The 13,914-nt window shown below is 48.0% G+C and overlaps 1 protein-coding gene across 2 annotated transcripts in view; it reads right to left on the bottom strand.

Annotated features, from left to right (window-relative positions):
- Positions 1–13,914, bottom strand: part of PLPP4 (phospholipid phosphatase 4) — a 127,035-nt gene that overhangs the window by 83,786 nt on the left and 29,335 nt on the right. The gene's annotated exons all lie outside the window — the stretch shown is intronic.

Raw genomic sequence — 13,914 nt, forward strand, 5'->3', positions numbered from 1 at the left:
GTAGAATGAGAATTGGTTCTACTGAGAAGTGTAGAATGAAACTCCCCATTCCAGATAGCGGCGAAGATGGGGAACTGCAGCAGAACAGAGAAGGGAAGGCAGAGAGAGTTAGGAGGTTACGGCAGCTGTCCCAGCAAGAGACTGCTGCAGAGTGAAGGAAAGGGCAGGACAGAATGGAAGAACGTGCACATGGGAGGTGGGTGGTCAAAGCAGATTCCAAGGGCTCTGGCTTGGGCTTCCAGGAAAACTGGTACCATCACCAGGATGGGGAGGACGCGGAGGTCAGCTGTCCTCTCGTCTAGGGAACCACACCCAGGTGACCAACAGTCTGGGTTTGCCCAGGACTCTCCTGGCTTTAGCACTGAAAGTCTTGTGTCCCCGGAAAAGCCCGTCTTAGGAAAAACCTAGATGGTGGGTCATCTTAAAGCCATCCCAGCCCTGGGACAGAATCAGGGGTCTCACAGCCTTGGTTTCTACCCTAGACTTGGGCCTTTGTATGGTCATCATTTGTTTGTATGTCCAGCTGCACTGGGAGGGTGTAGAGGCTGGGGATCACTCCAGGGCTGTGTCCTCAGAGCCCAGTGACTGCAGAATCTGATGTCTGTTCAGGACTTTGAACAGCTGCCACAGAAAACACCCTCAGTCTGACCAGCCTCACACTGAATCCTATCATGTACCTACAAGAGACCTAAAATTCAACCTGTCTTTTGTGTCTCTCTATACATGTCCCTCCCTCTTTCTCTGTCTCTCTCTCTTCCTCTCCTCCCCTCCCTCTCCCCGCAGTGGAGGTTTTAAGTCCTAAAACTCTGTCCCTCCGTCCGTTTATTTATGTAATTTCAAGAAGAAAGCAGTGCCGGCCCCTGACTGTTTTGTTCAGCACTGTGTCCAGAACATTTCTACTGCAGGATCTTACTGCAAGTGCCCTGAGATCCCGTCACTGATGTGTAAGGTAACTTCTGCTAACGGCCCTCCAAGCCTCCTCCAAAGTGAGACACGGGGGAGCATGCTGTCTGGGCGTTGGGAAACCTGCTCTCTGCCCCAGCTCTGCCATTAAGCTGCTCTGGGCTTCAGAACAAGCCACTTCTCCTCACTGGGCCTCAGTGCCCTCACCTGCAACACGGGAGGTTGGGCTAAGCCAGAGGTGACAAATGGAGATGGGTCAGAACCACTGGAGACACCCTACCCCAGACCTACAGTAGGGTAGACTGGGCCTGATATGTGGATTTTAAAACACTCCCCAGGTGACCCTGAAGGGCCCAGCACTGAACGGAATGATCTCTAAGGGTCCTGAGCCCTTGTCCTTAAGGAAAGGAGACTTAGAGATTTAGCTCTCCATGTTAACAATTCTTCCATCTGCTGCAGGACAGGCTATGGAGTCAGGTCCATCCATGTTCAAACTCCAGCTCCGGCTGTGTGGCTCTTAGTGAGTTCCTTAACATCTCTGAGCCTCAGTCGTCCCATCTACAAAATGGGCACTCCTTAAAGTGTGCGAGTAAAAATAAAATGAAAGAATATAAAGTACCTAACAGAGCATGAACAGAAAGCAGCATTTTATCACCCTTATCATCTTACTCTTGCCTCCATCTGCAAGTTTTTACTAGACAGTTTTCAGGCTTTCTTTTGGGGGGGTGGGGGGATTCATTTTGTAACAATCTACTCACTGCGCCCCAGTGTTTTTAAATAAAACTAAGGAAGAAGAATTTTGTTTTAGAGTTGTTTTTGAGAATATACTTGTAAAAACCAAAGCTTCCAGAACACTCCAGTTACTCTGGCTGCATAGCAAATTACCCTAACACTTAATGTCTGAAACCAACCATTTTGTTTTGCCCATGATTTTGTGGATCAGAAAACTGAGAAGGGTCCAGCTAGGCAGAGTTCCCTGAGAATCTCTCATGTGGTCACAGCAGTTAGATGTCAGCTGGGGCTGCATCACCTACAGGCTTGACCGGGCTGGACATCAGGATGGCCTGTCACGTGGCCACCGTGGGTGCCGGCTGTTGGCCAGGAGCTCAGCTGGGGCTGCCGCCTGGAGCACCTCACAAACTTCTCCAGCACCGCAGTCTCAGCATAGTCAGAATTCTTCATTCTGCTGGCTTCATCCAGATTGCGGGTTCCAAGAGGACCAGGCAGAAGTTGAATGGCTTTTCTGACCCAGCCTCCGAAGTCTTGTGGCATCACTGGGTTACATAAGGTCAGCCCAGATTCAAGAGAGGGGACCCTACTCTACCTCTTGGCAGGGGTGTGGCAAAGTCCGCATTACAGAAAAGCAGGTAAGGGCTTCCCTGGTGGCGCAGTGGTTGAGAGTCCGCCTGCCGATGCAGGGGACACGGGTTCGTGCCCCGGTCCGGGAAGATCCCAAATGCCGCGGAGCGGCTGGGCCCGTGAGCCATGGCCACTGAGCCTGCGCGTCCGGAGCCTGTGCTCCGCAACGGGAGAGGCCACAACAGTGAGAGGCCCACGTACCGCAAAAAAAAAATAATAATAATAAAAAAAAAGAAAAGCAGGTAAGATGAGAGATATGGCTGCAGCCACCTTCCATATACAATCTGCCACCCACAGGCTGTCATCACTGTAATGGTCCTGCAGCTCCCACTCTCAGAGACCCCAGAGCCTCGATTCCTGTGTCCTCCCCACACAGCTGGCCGCAGGGACAGGGAGCTGGCACACCGCTGAGCACTGTCCTTCCTCACCTCCTTTGCCTCCCCAGGGACACTATCCTCGTGGCCATTTTTTAAAGCCTCGCGCACCCAGCCTTTTGCACGATTCCTCACCCCACCCTGAGTGGCTGCAGCCAGAACACATCTGTCAAGCCAATTATATCCTTTGGGAGCAGCAGTGCCAAGAAAGATAGATGTCTCCTGTCCAGCCATGCACCAGCCACAGGCGTCGGCTTCTGAGAATCCAGATAGTGAGGCAGCTACGCAGAGGACATGGGTCTCAAAGTGCAAACAGGAGCAGAGGTGGACATGTGGTGGAATGGAAAGCTCTGGAAGGTGTGTTCCTAAGAGAGGGCAATGCCAGGCCTGGAAACATCCTTCCATGAGCTCTTTGTAAAGTGATTTGGAAACAAGGAAATGGAAACCCCGCTTCCACATGAGTAGTTCAGGCACGGGCTCTAACTGCCTGCTCGGCAGGCCTCACTGCACACTGAGGACACCCCAGCAGCAGCATGTACGATCAGGGCTTCCCGAATGTTAATGTGCCCGGGAACCACTTGGGGGTCTGGTGAGTGAAGATACGGCAGGTCCAGGGATGGGACTGAGGGCTGGCACCCCAACAAGCTTCCCGCTGATGCTGACGCTGCTGGTCTGTGGATCAAACCTGGAGTCGCCAGAGGCCAGGGCAGCAGCATAACCTAGGAGGGAGCTTGTTAAAAATGCAGACTCTTGTGCCCCAGCCGGGATCTACTGACTCAGAATCTTCATTTTTAACAAGATTGGTGTGAGTGCTACAGCTGGAGACACAGAGCTCTCGGGGAAAGCCAGCGCTTCCCAACTTCGGCCATTTAAGAACCAAGTTGGCCGGTGTTGCCTGATCCGCCCTCCACCTGTACTGTGATTTTTCTTCAGACTTTGTAAACGAAAATGCGGTTATTCCAGAAGAAACTTCATGACACTGCTGAATTATGAAATCAGGATTCCCTCTATAAACAGCTGGTAAACGTCAGAATAAATACAATGAAAACAAAAGCATGCTCTTAAATTCTACCTTGATGCTTTTGCCTCTGGGTGGAGGCCTGCCTTCCCTGTGAGGGTCAACAAGACCTTCCGTGATGGAAGGAGTGGAGGCGGGGCGCATGTGCCCCCTCCGTGGTGTCGAGTCAGGTGGATCACATCCATGTGTAATCTAAATCCACCTTGCAAAGCCCCTACAATCCTCTCCAGCACCACCTGTGTCACAGGAAAAGCAGAAAAAAGATGAAAAACAAAGGTGACAACTCAAAAGCACAGCAATCTGGGGCCATTCGGTAGAGAAGAAAATAGCCCCACTGGTCTTAGTAATGCCTGCAAGCATCAGCATATCCCAGGCCAGTATAATGACCAATGTCCTTGAGTTTTCAAGAAATGGATGAAGAAAGCGTAGCAACTCTTTGACCACTGTGAGGTGTGTAAAACCACTTTGCTTACTTTCATTTCCAATAAATTCAATGCAGAGAAAAACATCTCAATGCCCAGAAGGAGTCTGACAGATCCACGGATGCAGAGTTCCTCATAGTCTGAGGCTGAGAATCAAAACTGTCCTCACTGTGAATGGCATTTCTGCATCACTGCAGAGACTCATGGAAAAAAGGAGATTTGGTGTGACGATCAGTACTCCAATGACGTGGCTAACTGGCCCAGTTATCCATTTTCACTCCTGACAGGCTGAAGAGCAGAGAAGACTCCTAAGACTTGGTCAGACTTGACAAGCAAAAGTAAACAGAAAGGAAGAGCTCTATGTGAGAAGGAAATCTAACAGGTCAGAAAGTATCATTTATTAATTGTTCCAAAGAACAGATGCTAGTTAATGAGACCACACAGGTGTGAAAGCAGTGTTTTCTCCACTGTTACTGATTAACTCTGATTCAGCAGCCAGGGCCAGTCCAGCCTCAAAATAACTGACTTCTTCCCCCAGGCAGAAGGCTAAAGGAGAAGTAAAGCCACCGCCAAGCAGGTAAAAACATCCTGGTGTTCTCAAGTAGGCAGCCAGTTACTCCTGCTCCCCAAATCACAAACACACGGCCTGTCGCCCTTCTGTGGTCCCCTAAACCTCACCAAGGAGAAGTGGATGCAATTCCACTGTCACGCACTGCACCATGGGAGGCTCTCCAGGCCCAGCCGGGCATCAAATAAAAACATCACTTTGCCCCTTGGAGGACCCCCAGACCAGGGCCAGCTAGATTTAGAGCGGTGACAGATACACACCACGCTCACACACGCTCGCAAACACACATACACATGCACACACACACTCTCTCTCCTGGTGGCTGGTCCTGTTTGCATAGCTCACCCTGCCCTTAAGCAGCCTAGGATACATGTCTGCTTATAGAGGAAGGGGCGCAGTAGGGACAGACAGCGGACTTCCATCTTTGCCCATTGCTTATTCACTCAACAAACATTTACTGAGTGCCTGTGATGTACCAGGCACCGTCCTGTGAACCCTGGTGTATAGAACACATACAGTCCCACTCTCATGGAGATTACAGTCAAGAGTTGCTAAGTGCCACCTGACTGAGGAATGAGATGTCAAGGTCTTTAGTTACAGGTATCAGAACTCTGACTACACAGAAGCTCGCCACCCCACTCTACTTTGGGGGGCCTCACTAGTTAGACCCATGAGATGGCCTCCAACCTGGAACTGCATGTGAGGACCCTGGGCCCCTAGGGATGTTCCAGGGTGTGAATCTGTTACCATCCACCTGCTGAATGTAGCAAGGGATTCAGCCCAAATCTGGGAACCCAGAGGAATGGCCACTCTTGACATCACAGTATCAGGAACAGCAAGTCCCTGAACAAGCGACCACGATGCTACTGCCCCCTGTGCCTCTTCTGACTCAAAGTCAAGTTCTCAAAGCCCCAGGGTCTCCCCATTAAATAAAGGATAATGGATTCCATAGATTTGTCAATGACCTTTAACTCACGTACCTTGATAATATGCTTCTTTCAAGATAGGTTAACATTTCTGTCACATACTAGACTCAGATTTCAACATCCTTTCCCCCAACCATAAAAAACACAAGATCGTATGGGAATATGAACTTAATCAGACCTTTAACTTGGTTCAAATCTCTGATTCGGCATTTGCCAGCTGGGTGACTTGAAAAAAGTCACTTAACCTCTCTGAGATTTAAGATCTCCCTCCTCGTATCCCAGGATGGCCGTACCTCCCAGGGCAGTAATAATACTGCTATCGTCAGCAGTAATAAATGTTAGGATTTGGCACAGCGCCTGGGGCACCAAAGGGCTCAGCCAAAGGTGGCCGCTGTTCTTGCAAACATGAACAAGAAGGATGCTGACGACATGATGACTGGCTCTAAGAAGCTCTCCCCTCCCCCATTCTGCCCCACCCAGGGCAGTGAGGTTGCATGCTGCAGGAAGGAGACTGAACAGCACAGGTGAATGTCAACAACTACCACATCCTTTAGCCATTCTATGAGGAAACAATGGCCCAGAAGGTCATTTTTGAACCTTGCGAGATCCGACTGAGGAAAAAACATGACACGCTTTCCAGGCGACAGCAAAAAGCAAAGCATGTTTCTTAATTGCACTATTGACTTTTCCTCTCTAGTGGGCCTCTCTTATGCAAGAGGGAAAACACTTACAAACGGTCAGCAGAACAGGTAGGCAGCTCCACCGGCAGGGAGGAGGCATTGGGATTTTCCATTAGTCCTGGGGACAGGCCACTGAAAGAATATACTGATGGATTATCTCTGTGAGCCAGTAAACCGGAGACCAGCCACCGGACAGGACTTACCCTGGGTCGGGGAGCTTGGCCACCCCCAAAGACAAGGATAACGATTATAATAATAACAATTTATCACAGTTATATTATAATAATAAATACTTATCACATTTGGAGCCGTCTTGTGCCAAGTGCTTTACTTGGTGCTTTCCAACATTACTTTGTTTAATCTTCATAAGAACCCCATGAGGTAGAAATTACTGTTACAGTATTCCCATTTTAGAGATGAGGGCACTGAGGCTACAAGACATAGGGTGTCTTACCTAAGTCTGCACAGCTCTATGGGCTATAGAATGTCCACTGTTCCATGTCCTCCTCAGCGCATAGTCTGGAATTCTAAGGAGGTCAAGGAACATGCACGCACATATGCAGGCACACATACACACACACCACCAATGTAATGGCATCTGCAATTATTTTATTAAGAGATATAATTTTCCACAATTAGAAATACAGCCTCACCCTTGGGAAAATGCAACATGTCGATCTCAATTCTCATGCAGTGTGAACGACTGAGATCGGATTCTTGCAGAGAGCAGTTCGCTCTTTGTTGTGAAAGAGAAAAGAATAACACACTGGGAAGGAGGTGGAAAGAGAAATGAAGACCCCCAAGAAACCGCTCCCACCACCTCCCTCCTCCCTGTCATTCAGAAAAGCAGGTTCCCCGCAGCAGCATCTTTGAGTCAGTAGCTTTGCGTTATCCATGCAGCCTGTTCCTGGTCCTCTCTCTTCTTGGGGCAGGACTGAAACCTGCCCCAAGCAGCAGGTTTCAGTCCACAACCTGCCCTTCACCTGGATGGAGGAGAATTGCATCCAGGAGACCAGCCGTGGACCAGACAAGGAGCATCTCCCAGAGTCACCAGCACCCTCTTGGGATGGTCCCTCTTGCTCTTGCACAATAAATGAAAAGACTGGGGCTTAGCAAGCGTAACTGCCCACCGAGGCGGAGCCTGGATTCATCCTCCTCCCCTCACTCTAGATCTCACGTCATTTTCAATTGTGTGGGCACAGACTCCCGAGGGCAGCCTGGTGGAGCTTTCCAATCATCCCTTCCGGCTGTGGGACCTTAGTCAAGGCACTTTACCTCCTGGGCCTAAGTTTCCTCATCTATGAAGTGGTGCTGATAACAGCACCTGCCTCAGAGGGTTGGTATGACCAGTAGATGAATGACTAAGATGAAATGCTGAGGGGGGTGCCTGCATGGAGAGAGCATACTGTAGGTGCGTTGTTGTACTACAGCAAAAAGCCGAAAACTAAGGCCTGATATGATGTCCTCCCTTGACATCTGAAACCACAAAGGCTTCGAATGTCCTAACCACAAGTTCCTTCCCACTCAGCTCCCTCAGCCAAACAACCCTGCTAAGCAAGGGGGCCAGTCACAGTACCTGCTTATCCCCAAGCAGCAGGTTTCAGTCCGCTGCCAGCTCGTGGACTTATTCTAACAAGCCAATCACATCCTCCTACAGGAAGCAGTGGGCACCCCACCCCCATGATACTACAAAGCCTGCCTCCCATTGCCCCCGGCTGTTTAGTGTGCTCCTGTGTGACCCTGTGTGACATGCAGTGGGCTGTGAATCTGTTACTAATAAACTGCTTTCAGCCTCATCTGTCCAGTGTTGGCTGCCATGAATGGTCAGGATCCCTATAACTCAACTCCAGGGCAGGAATCCCTCCCTTGCCAAGGGGGCAAATAAGAGGTGATTAAAACAGGTACTCCTCAGCTATGCCCTCCTAAATATGATGGGGTGGGATGGGGTAAGCGGTGGGACAGTGGAAACGTGTGGGCCAAGCCTGGAGATGTCCCCCATCTATCCAGTGCCCAGGAAAGAAGAGAGAGGACCAGGAACAGGCTGCATGGATAACGCAAAGCTACTGACTCAGAGATGCTCTGCTCACACCAACTCTTCTTCAGCTTTTAGAAAAATGTCACTAACATGCACACTCTACCTGTGGTCAGCAGTGCTGGGACCCCTGACACAGGCTATATGGAGCGCACGGCATCCCCATGAAGCATTCTTCCAGACGTGTATACTCTGAACCTAATCAGAACTTTGGGCTCAGCTGCCAGCTTGTCGGAAATACAGGGGCAAAGGAACAGACAAGCCCAGAAATAAAGTTGTAATGTTCCAGGTTACAAGAACTGGAAGAGATAAGACAACCAAGTGTAACCGCTGTGCTCTGACTGGATCTTAGGTCAAAAGAAATGTTTTTTCAACTATTTAAAAGAAACTTTGAGGATGACTCGGGAAATTTTGGAACTGGAGAATGAGCTGCATATTAGGTGACAGTAAGGGAATGCTACAATTCCCTTCAATGTGGTCCAAAATGTGGAAGAATATTTTTGGAGAAGGAGCTGAAACATTTAGGGTACTTACTATCATGATCGCCAGCGACTTACTTCCAAATAGTTCAGAAAATTATATACAGAAACATAAATACAGAGATAAAGCAAATAGGATAAAACGTTAAGTGTTTCATCTAGGTGGAGTATACGGGGAATTGTTTTGCTCTCTCAATTTTTCTGTATCTTTAAAATTTTCCAGGATAAAACACTGGCATAGTGAGGTCCTGGAGCAGGACCCTGAGTGGGGGAAACAGCACAGAAGGTAGTGTTGCCGTGAAAGTGCCATGGTAGCAACCAGAGCTGTGGAGTGAAAAGCCTACCTTCTACCCTTGCCACTTACTAGCCCTGACCTTGGGCTAGTGACATCTCCTCTCTGAGCCCTCGCTGCCTCCTCGGGGAATGGAGATAACCATACCACCTACCTGGAGGGCCATGATGAGGAATGAGTGTGAGGACTCAGCATGGACTCAGCATTAAGACCGGGCCGCTCTCTGCTCAGTTGTCACCTCCCCCAGGAGTCATCTCCAACAGCAGTGGCATATTCAAAACTACTGCTTCACAGAAGAAGCAGAACACATTCGGACACGCCAGCGATGGAGCACAGGCACAGACGGAAGCTTAGTTGGCAGAAGCACAATGGTCAGGAACCATATGCTTCACCCCAGAAGTCCAAACACTTCTACCGAGGGTGCCTTCCCTTTGGAAGGAAGCAGCAGAAGACTGGAAATGTTTTAACTGCCTGCACTCAAACAGAAAATCCTGTTCTACATAAACTCAAGCTGCAAAAGCTAACACTTCGGGGCCAGTTGGGGCTTCATGACCTGGGGCAAGCTGCTGAATCCCCTTCCACATCTATAAAATGGGCGGAACACCCTGCCGGGATGTAGTGAGAATTCGGTATCATCGTCAGGGCCCACAAGAAGCACTCAACAACTGGCACTGACACGGTAATCGCTGAAAAATTCCAAATTAAAAGAAATCATTCCTAAAACACTTGCACACCGAGTAACCATGTATGGACCTTATTTGGATCCTGATTCGAAGAAATCAGCGTTAATTTTATTGGCTGTTACAAATGGTATTGTGGTTTGGGAGGGGGGCAGGCAATTGAAGGTTTTGCTTACCTTATTTTATTTTTTAGTTCTCACTGGTTGAAGTTACTTTTTGAAGTATTTAGATGTGAAATGATGCCATATTTGGAATTTGCTTTAAAATACTCCACAAAAAGACCAAAAGACAGGGACAGTGGAGGAAAACAAATGAAACCAAAGTGCTGATAACTGGTGGACAGTGTCGTAAAATTCCACAACAAAAAGGATTTTTTTTTTCTAATGACTTCACTCATTGGCTATAAAGACACCTACAAAATTGTGTCTTACCAGCCAAAGCAACTGATACTCTTGAAAAGTACTATTAGCTTTGAATGGATTTCAGTAAAGTGTGACAATGGGAAGATTAATGCAAAAAAAAACAGAAAGAAGAAAGGAGAGAAATGGAGCAGTCTTCAAAAAGCCACATACCTGGACATACCTGGAAACCCTCAGGTTAAAGGTGCCCCAGAGCCTGGGGTGATGAGAAGCCCTCTCCCTGGCTCAGATGCTGCCTTGCAAAGCAGGTGCCTAATAAGTAGGATAATGAAGGGCCTGTGGAAATGAGCCCTGCAGTGGCCGGTGACTAGGGGCAGAGCCAGGCCACTGAGTCTGGGATTCAGGGAAACCTGGCTGCCAGGACTTCTTGGAGCCCAGATCCCCAGCCCAGCACAAGCTCCTCATCTCCCAGCAGGGCCAGCGACACAAAGCCATCCAGGACTGAATACTCTCCGGGCCAGACACCCTTCCCATTGGAAAATGATGTTTGCTGCAGAAACCACTGTGCTGTATCTGAGCCACAGGCAAACAAAAGCCACTCCAAAGAAAAAACTAGTGAAAGATGCAAGTGGGAGAAAAGTGTATAATTTCTTTGCTAAGAGACCTCAGTCTCCAATTAATCTTCGACTTTACAATGCCCAGTGAACCGTTCATTCCTGGATTAATGAGGAGTCTTTAGGAATTTAGCCAGAGCGTAAAGCACTCTGGAACGTTCTACATACCCATCCCCAGACCAGGTCACAGCAAGATATCCCAGGACACACCACTGAGCAGAGAACTGGGGCCGAAGAAATGCCCCTCAACACTCAGTGCAAAGCACAGTGAAGACAGAACTTAAATTTTAAGAGGCTTCGGAGCTGTAATTTTAATTAAAATACACCAGCCAGGGCTTCCCTGGTGGCGCAGTGGTTGAGAGTCCGCCTGTCGATGCAGGGGATGCGGGTTCGTACCCCGGTCCAGGAGGATCCCACATGCCGCGGAGCGGTTGGGTCCGTGAGCCATGGCCGCTGAGCCTGCGCGTCTGGAGCCTGTGCGCCGCAACGGGAGAGGCCACAACAGCGAGAGGCCCGCGTACCACAAAAAAAAAAAAAAAAAATACACCAGCCAGAGAGCACGTGTTTCTAAACAGGAGACTGTGATATGTCTTTGAGATTTCCCCTCCCTTATAACCTCATCTGGTTTCCCCTGGTGTCCATTGCCAACAGCGAAGGGCAGCATCGGGCCTTTCTTACCTGAATCCTTTGCAGAAAGCAGCCAAGTCCTGACCTGGACTAAGCCCCTGACCTTCTCTCCACGACCAATTTTCCCTGGTGGAGGGATAAGGTCATGTTCTCCTAAAACGGTCTTCAGTGAAGCTGGCAGGTGAGAGGAGGCTGATGCGTGAGATGGAACAGCCATGAATCAAAGGGCTGAGGGCCAGGGACAGTAGTGCTCAGATGAGAGGCTGATGGCAGGGCCCGGGACAGCACTGAGAACAGGAATGGCCAGGCCTGTGGTTTGTAAGCAGATAAAGCCTTGTTTCTGCTCCCAAAGTTTGCTGCTGATGGTGAGCATCACTAAGTGTTTTCGTAGCCACTTGCCCTGCAAACCCTGAGCTCCTCAGTACAGAGTCACATTGAGCCAGGGGCCTGTGGACATGGGCCTGACCTTGGACAGCTGGAGACACCCCCATGCTGGCGTCTGTGGCCCCAACAATGGCCAGCTCCTGAGTCAAGGACCAAGCCACGGCTTCCCCTTGGTATAACCGGGCTCTATGGCTGGGATGAAGCTGCTCACTCGAAATCTTCCTAAGAAAGGGATGAAGATAACCAGGTCCTCGTCACAGCTGAAAAGATACAGCAGCACGAGGCAGAGTAAGAGCCACAGTGGAACATCAGTTCCAAGAGGCACCCTGGATTCTTGCCTACATTTTATCAGAGCTGTATTCTCAGGGCTTAGAACAGCACCTGGTATGTAGTAGGTGCTCAATAAATATTTGTTGAGCAAAGGAAACCATCAACAAAACAAAAAGAGAACCTACTGAATGGGACAAAATATTTGTAAACAGTATGAACAATAAGGAGTTAATATCCAAAATATATAAATAGCTCACACAACTCAATATCAAAACAAACAAACAAAAAAAGAAAATTTAAAAATAGCTGGAAGACCTGAATAGGTAGTTTTTCCAAAAAAGATATACCAACAGAAGACAGCCAACAGACACATGTAAAGATGCTCACAATCACTAATCATAGAGAAATGCAAATCAAAACCACAATGAGGTATCACCTCACACCTGTCAGAATGGCCATCATCAAAAAGTCTACAAAATAACAAATGTTGGCAAGGATCTGGGGAAAAGGAAGCCTTAGTACACTGTTGGTAGGATTGTAAATTGGTGCAGCCACTAAGGAAAACAGTATGGAGCTTCCTCAAAAAAGCAGAACTACCATATGACCCAGCAATTTCACTCCTGGATATATATCTAGAGACAATGAAAGCACTAATTCATAAAGATACATGCACCCCAATGTTCACGGCAGCATTACTTACAATAGCCAAGATATGGAAGCAACCTAAGTGTTCACCAACAGATGAATGGATAAAGAAGATGCGGCACACATACAATGGAATATTACTCGACCATCAAAAAGAATGTAATTCTGCCGATTGCAACAATGTGGATGGACCTAGAGAGTATTATGCTTAGTAAAGTAAGACAGAGAAAGACAAATATTATCACTTATATGTGGAATCTAAAAAAATAAAACAAACTAATGTATGTAACAAAACAGAAACAGACGCACAGATACAGAGAACAAACTAGTGGTTACCAATGGGAAGAGGGAAGCAGAGAATAGCAAGATGGGGTAGGGGATTAAGAGGCACAAACTACTACGTATAAAATAAATAAGCTACAAGGATATATTGTACAGCACAGGGAATACAGCCATTATTTTGTAATAACTTTAAATGGAGTATAATCTATAAGAATATTAAAGCACTCTGTTGTACACCTGAAGCTAATATAATATCATAAATCAATTATACCTCAATTAAAAACAAATAAATAATTATTTGTTGAATCAAGATTAAACAAAGAAATCCAGCTGTTTCAATAAAGAGCCAATCCTCTGCCACATGGAATCTGAAGTCAGAGGAAGGGAGAAAGAGAAGAAGGCAGAGAGGGAACTGAAGGAGGGAAACTGATCACTTTCTCAGTGCTTCCTACCTGCCAGCAGCCTGTCCGGGACGTCGTATACCTTCTCTCAATCATGCCTCACAACCGAAAAGGAGGCACTGTTATCCCCATTTTCCAGAGAGAGAAACTGAGACCCAGAGAGTCTTCTTCACCTGCCCAAGGTCATTCAGCCAAACTGGAACTCAAACTCAGATCTTCTAACCATAATCCTGGGCTCTTTCCACTGCCCCCACTTTTGGAAACGTCGGCAAGAGCGCTCTGAGGGGGACGTGTGGCCACGGCTGCATTGCAGATAATAACTTGGCTCAGTGGAGGGGGCAGTGGGAGGGCCCAGGGCCTGCCCAGGTGGTACAGAGACACAGCCCGAGTTAGCAGCTCATTGAACTAGGAATCAAAAGAGCTAACTAGCTCTGACTCTACCACTGATTACTCTGTAATTATAGGAAAGTCACTTGCCCTTCAATGTTGTTACTTCTTTACAGGTAAAATGGAAATTCAATCACTTATTCATCCATTCATTTGCAGTTACAGCAAGGTAGTTAAATGAAAAGAGCAGATTCTGAAAGAACTTCCTTGGG

Source organism: Phocoena phocoena, chromosome 16 (assembly GCF_963924675.1).
Source record: "Phocoena phocoena chromosome 16, mPhoPho1.1, whole genome shotgun sequence".
NCBI lineage: Eukaryota > Metazoa > Chordata > Mammalia > Artiodactyla > Phocoenidae > Phocoena > Phocoena phocoena.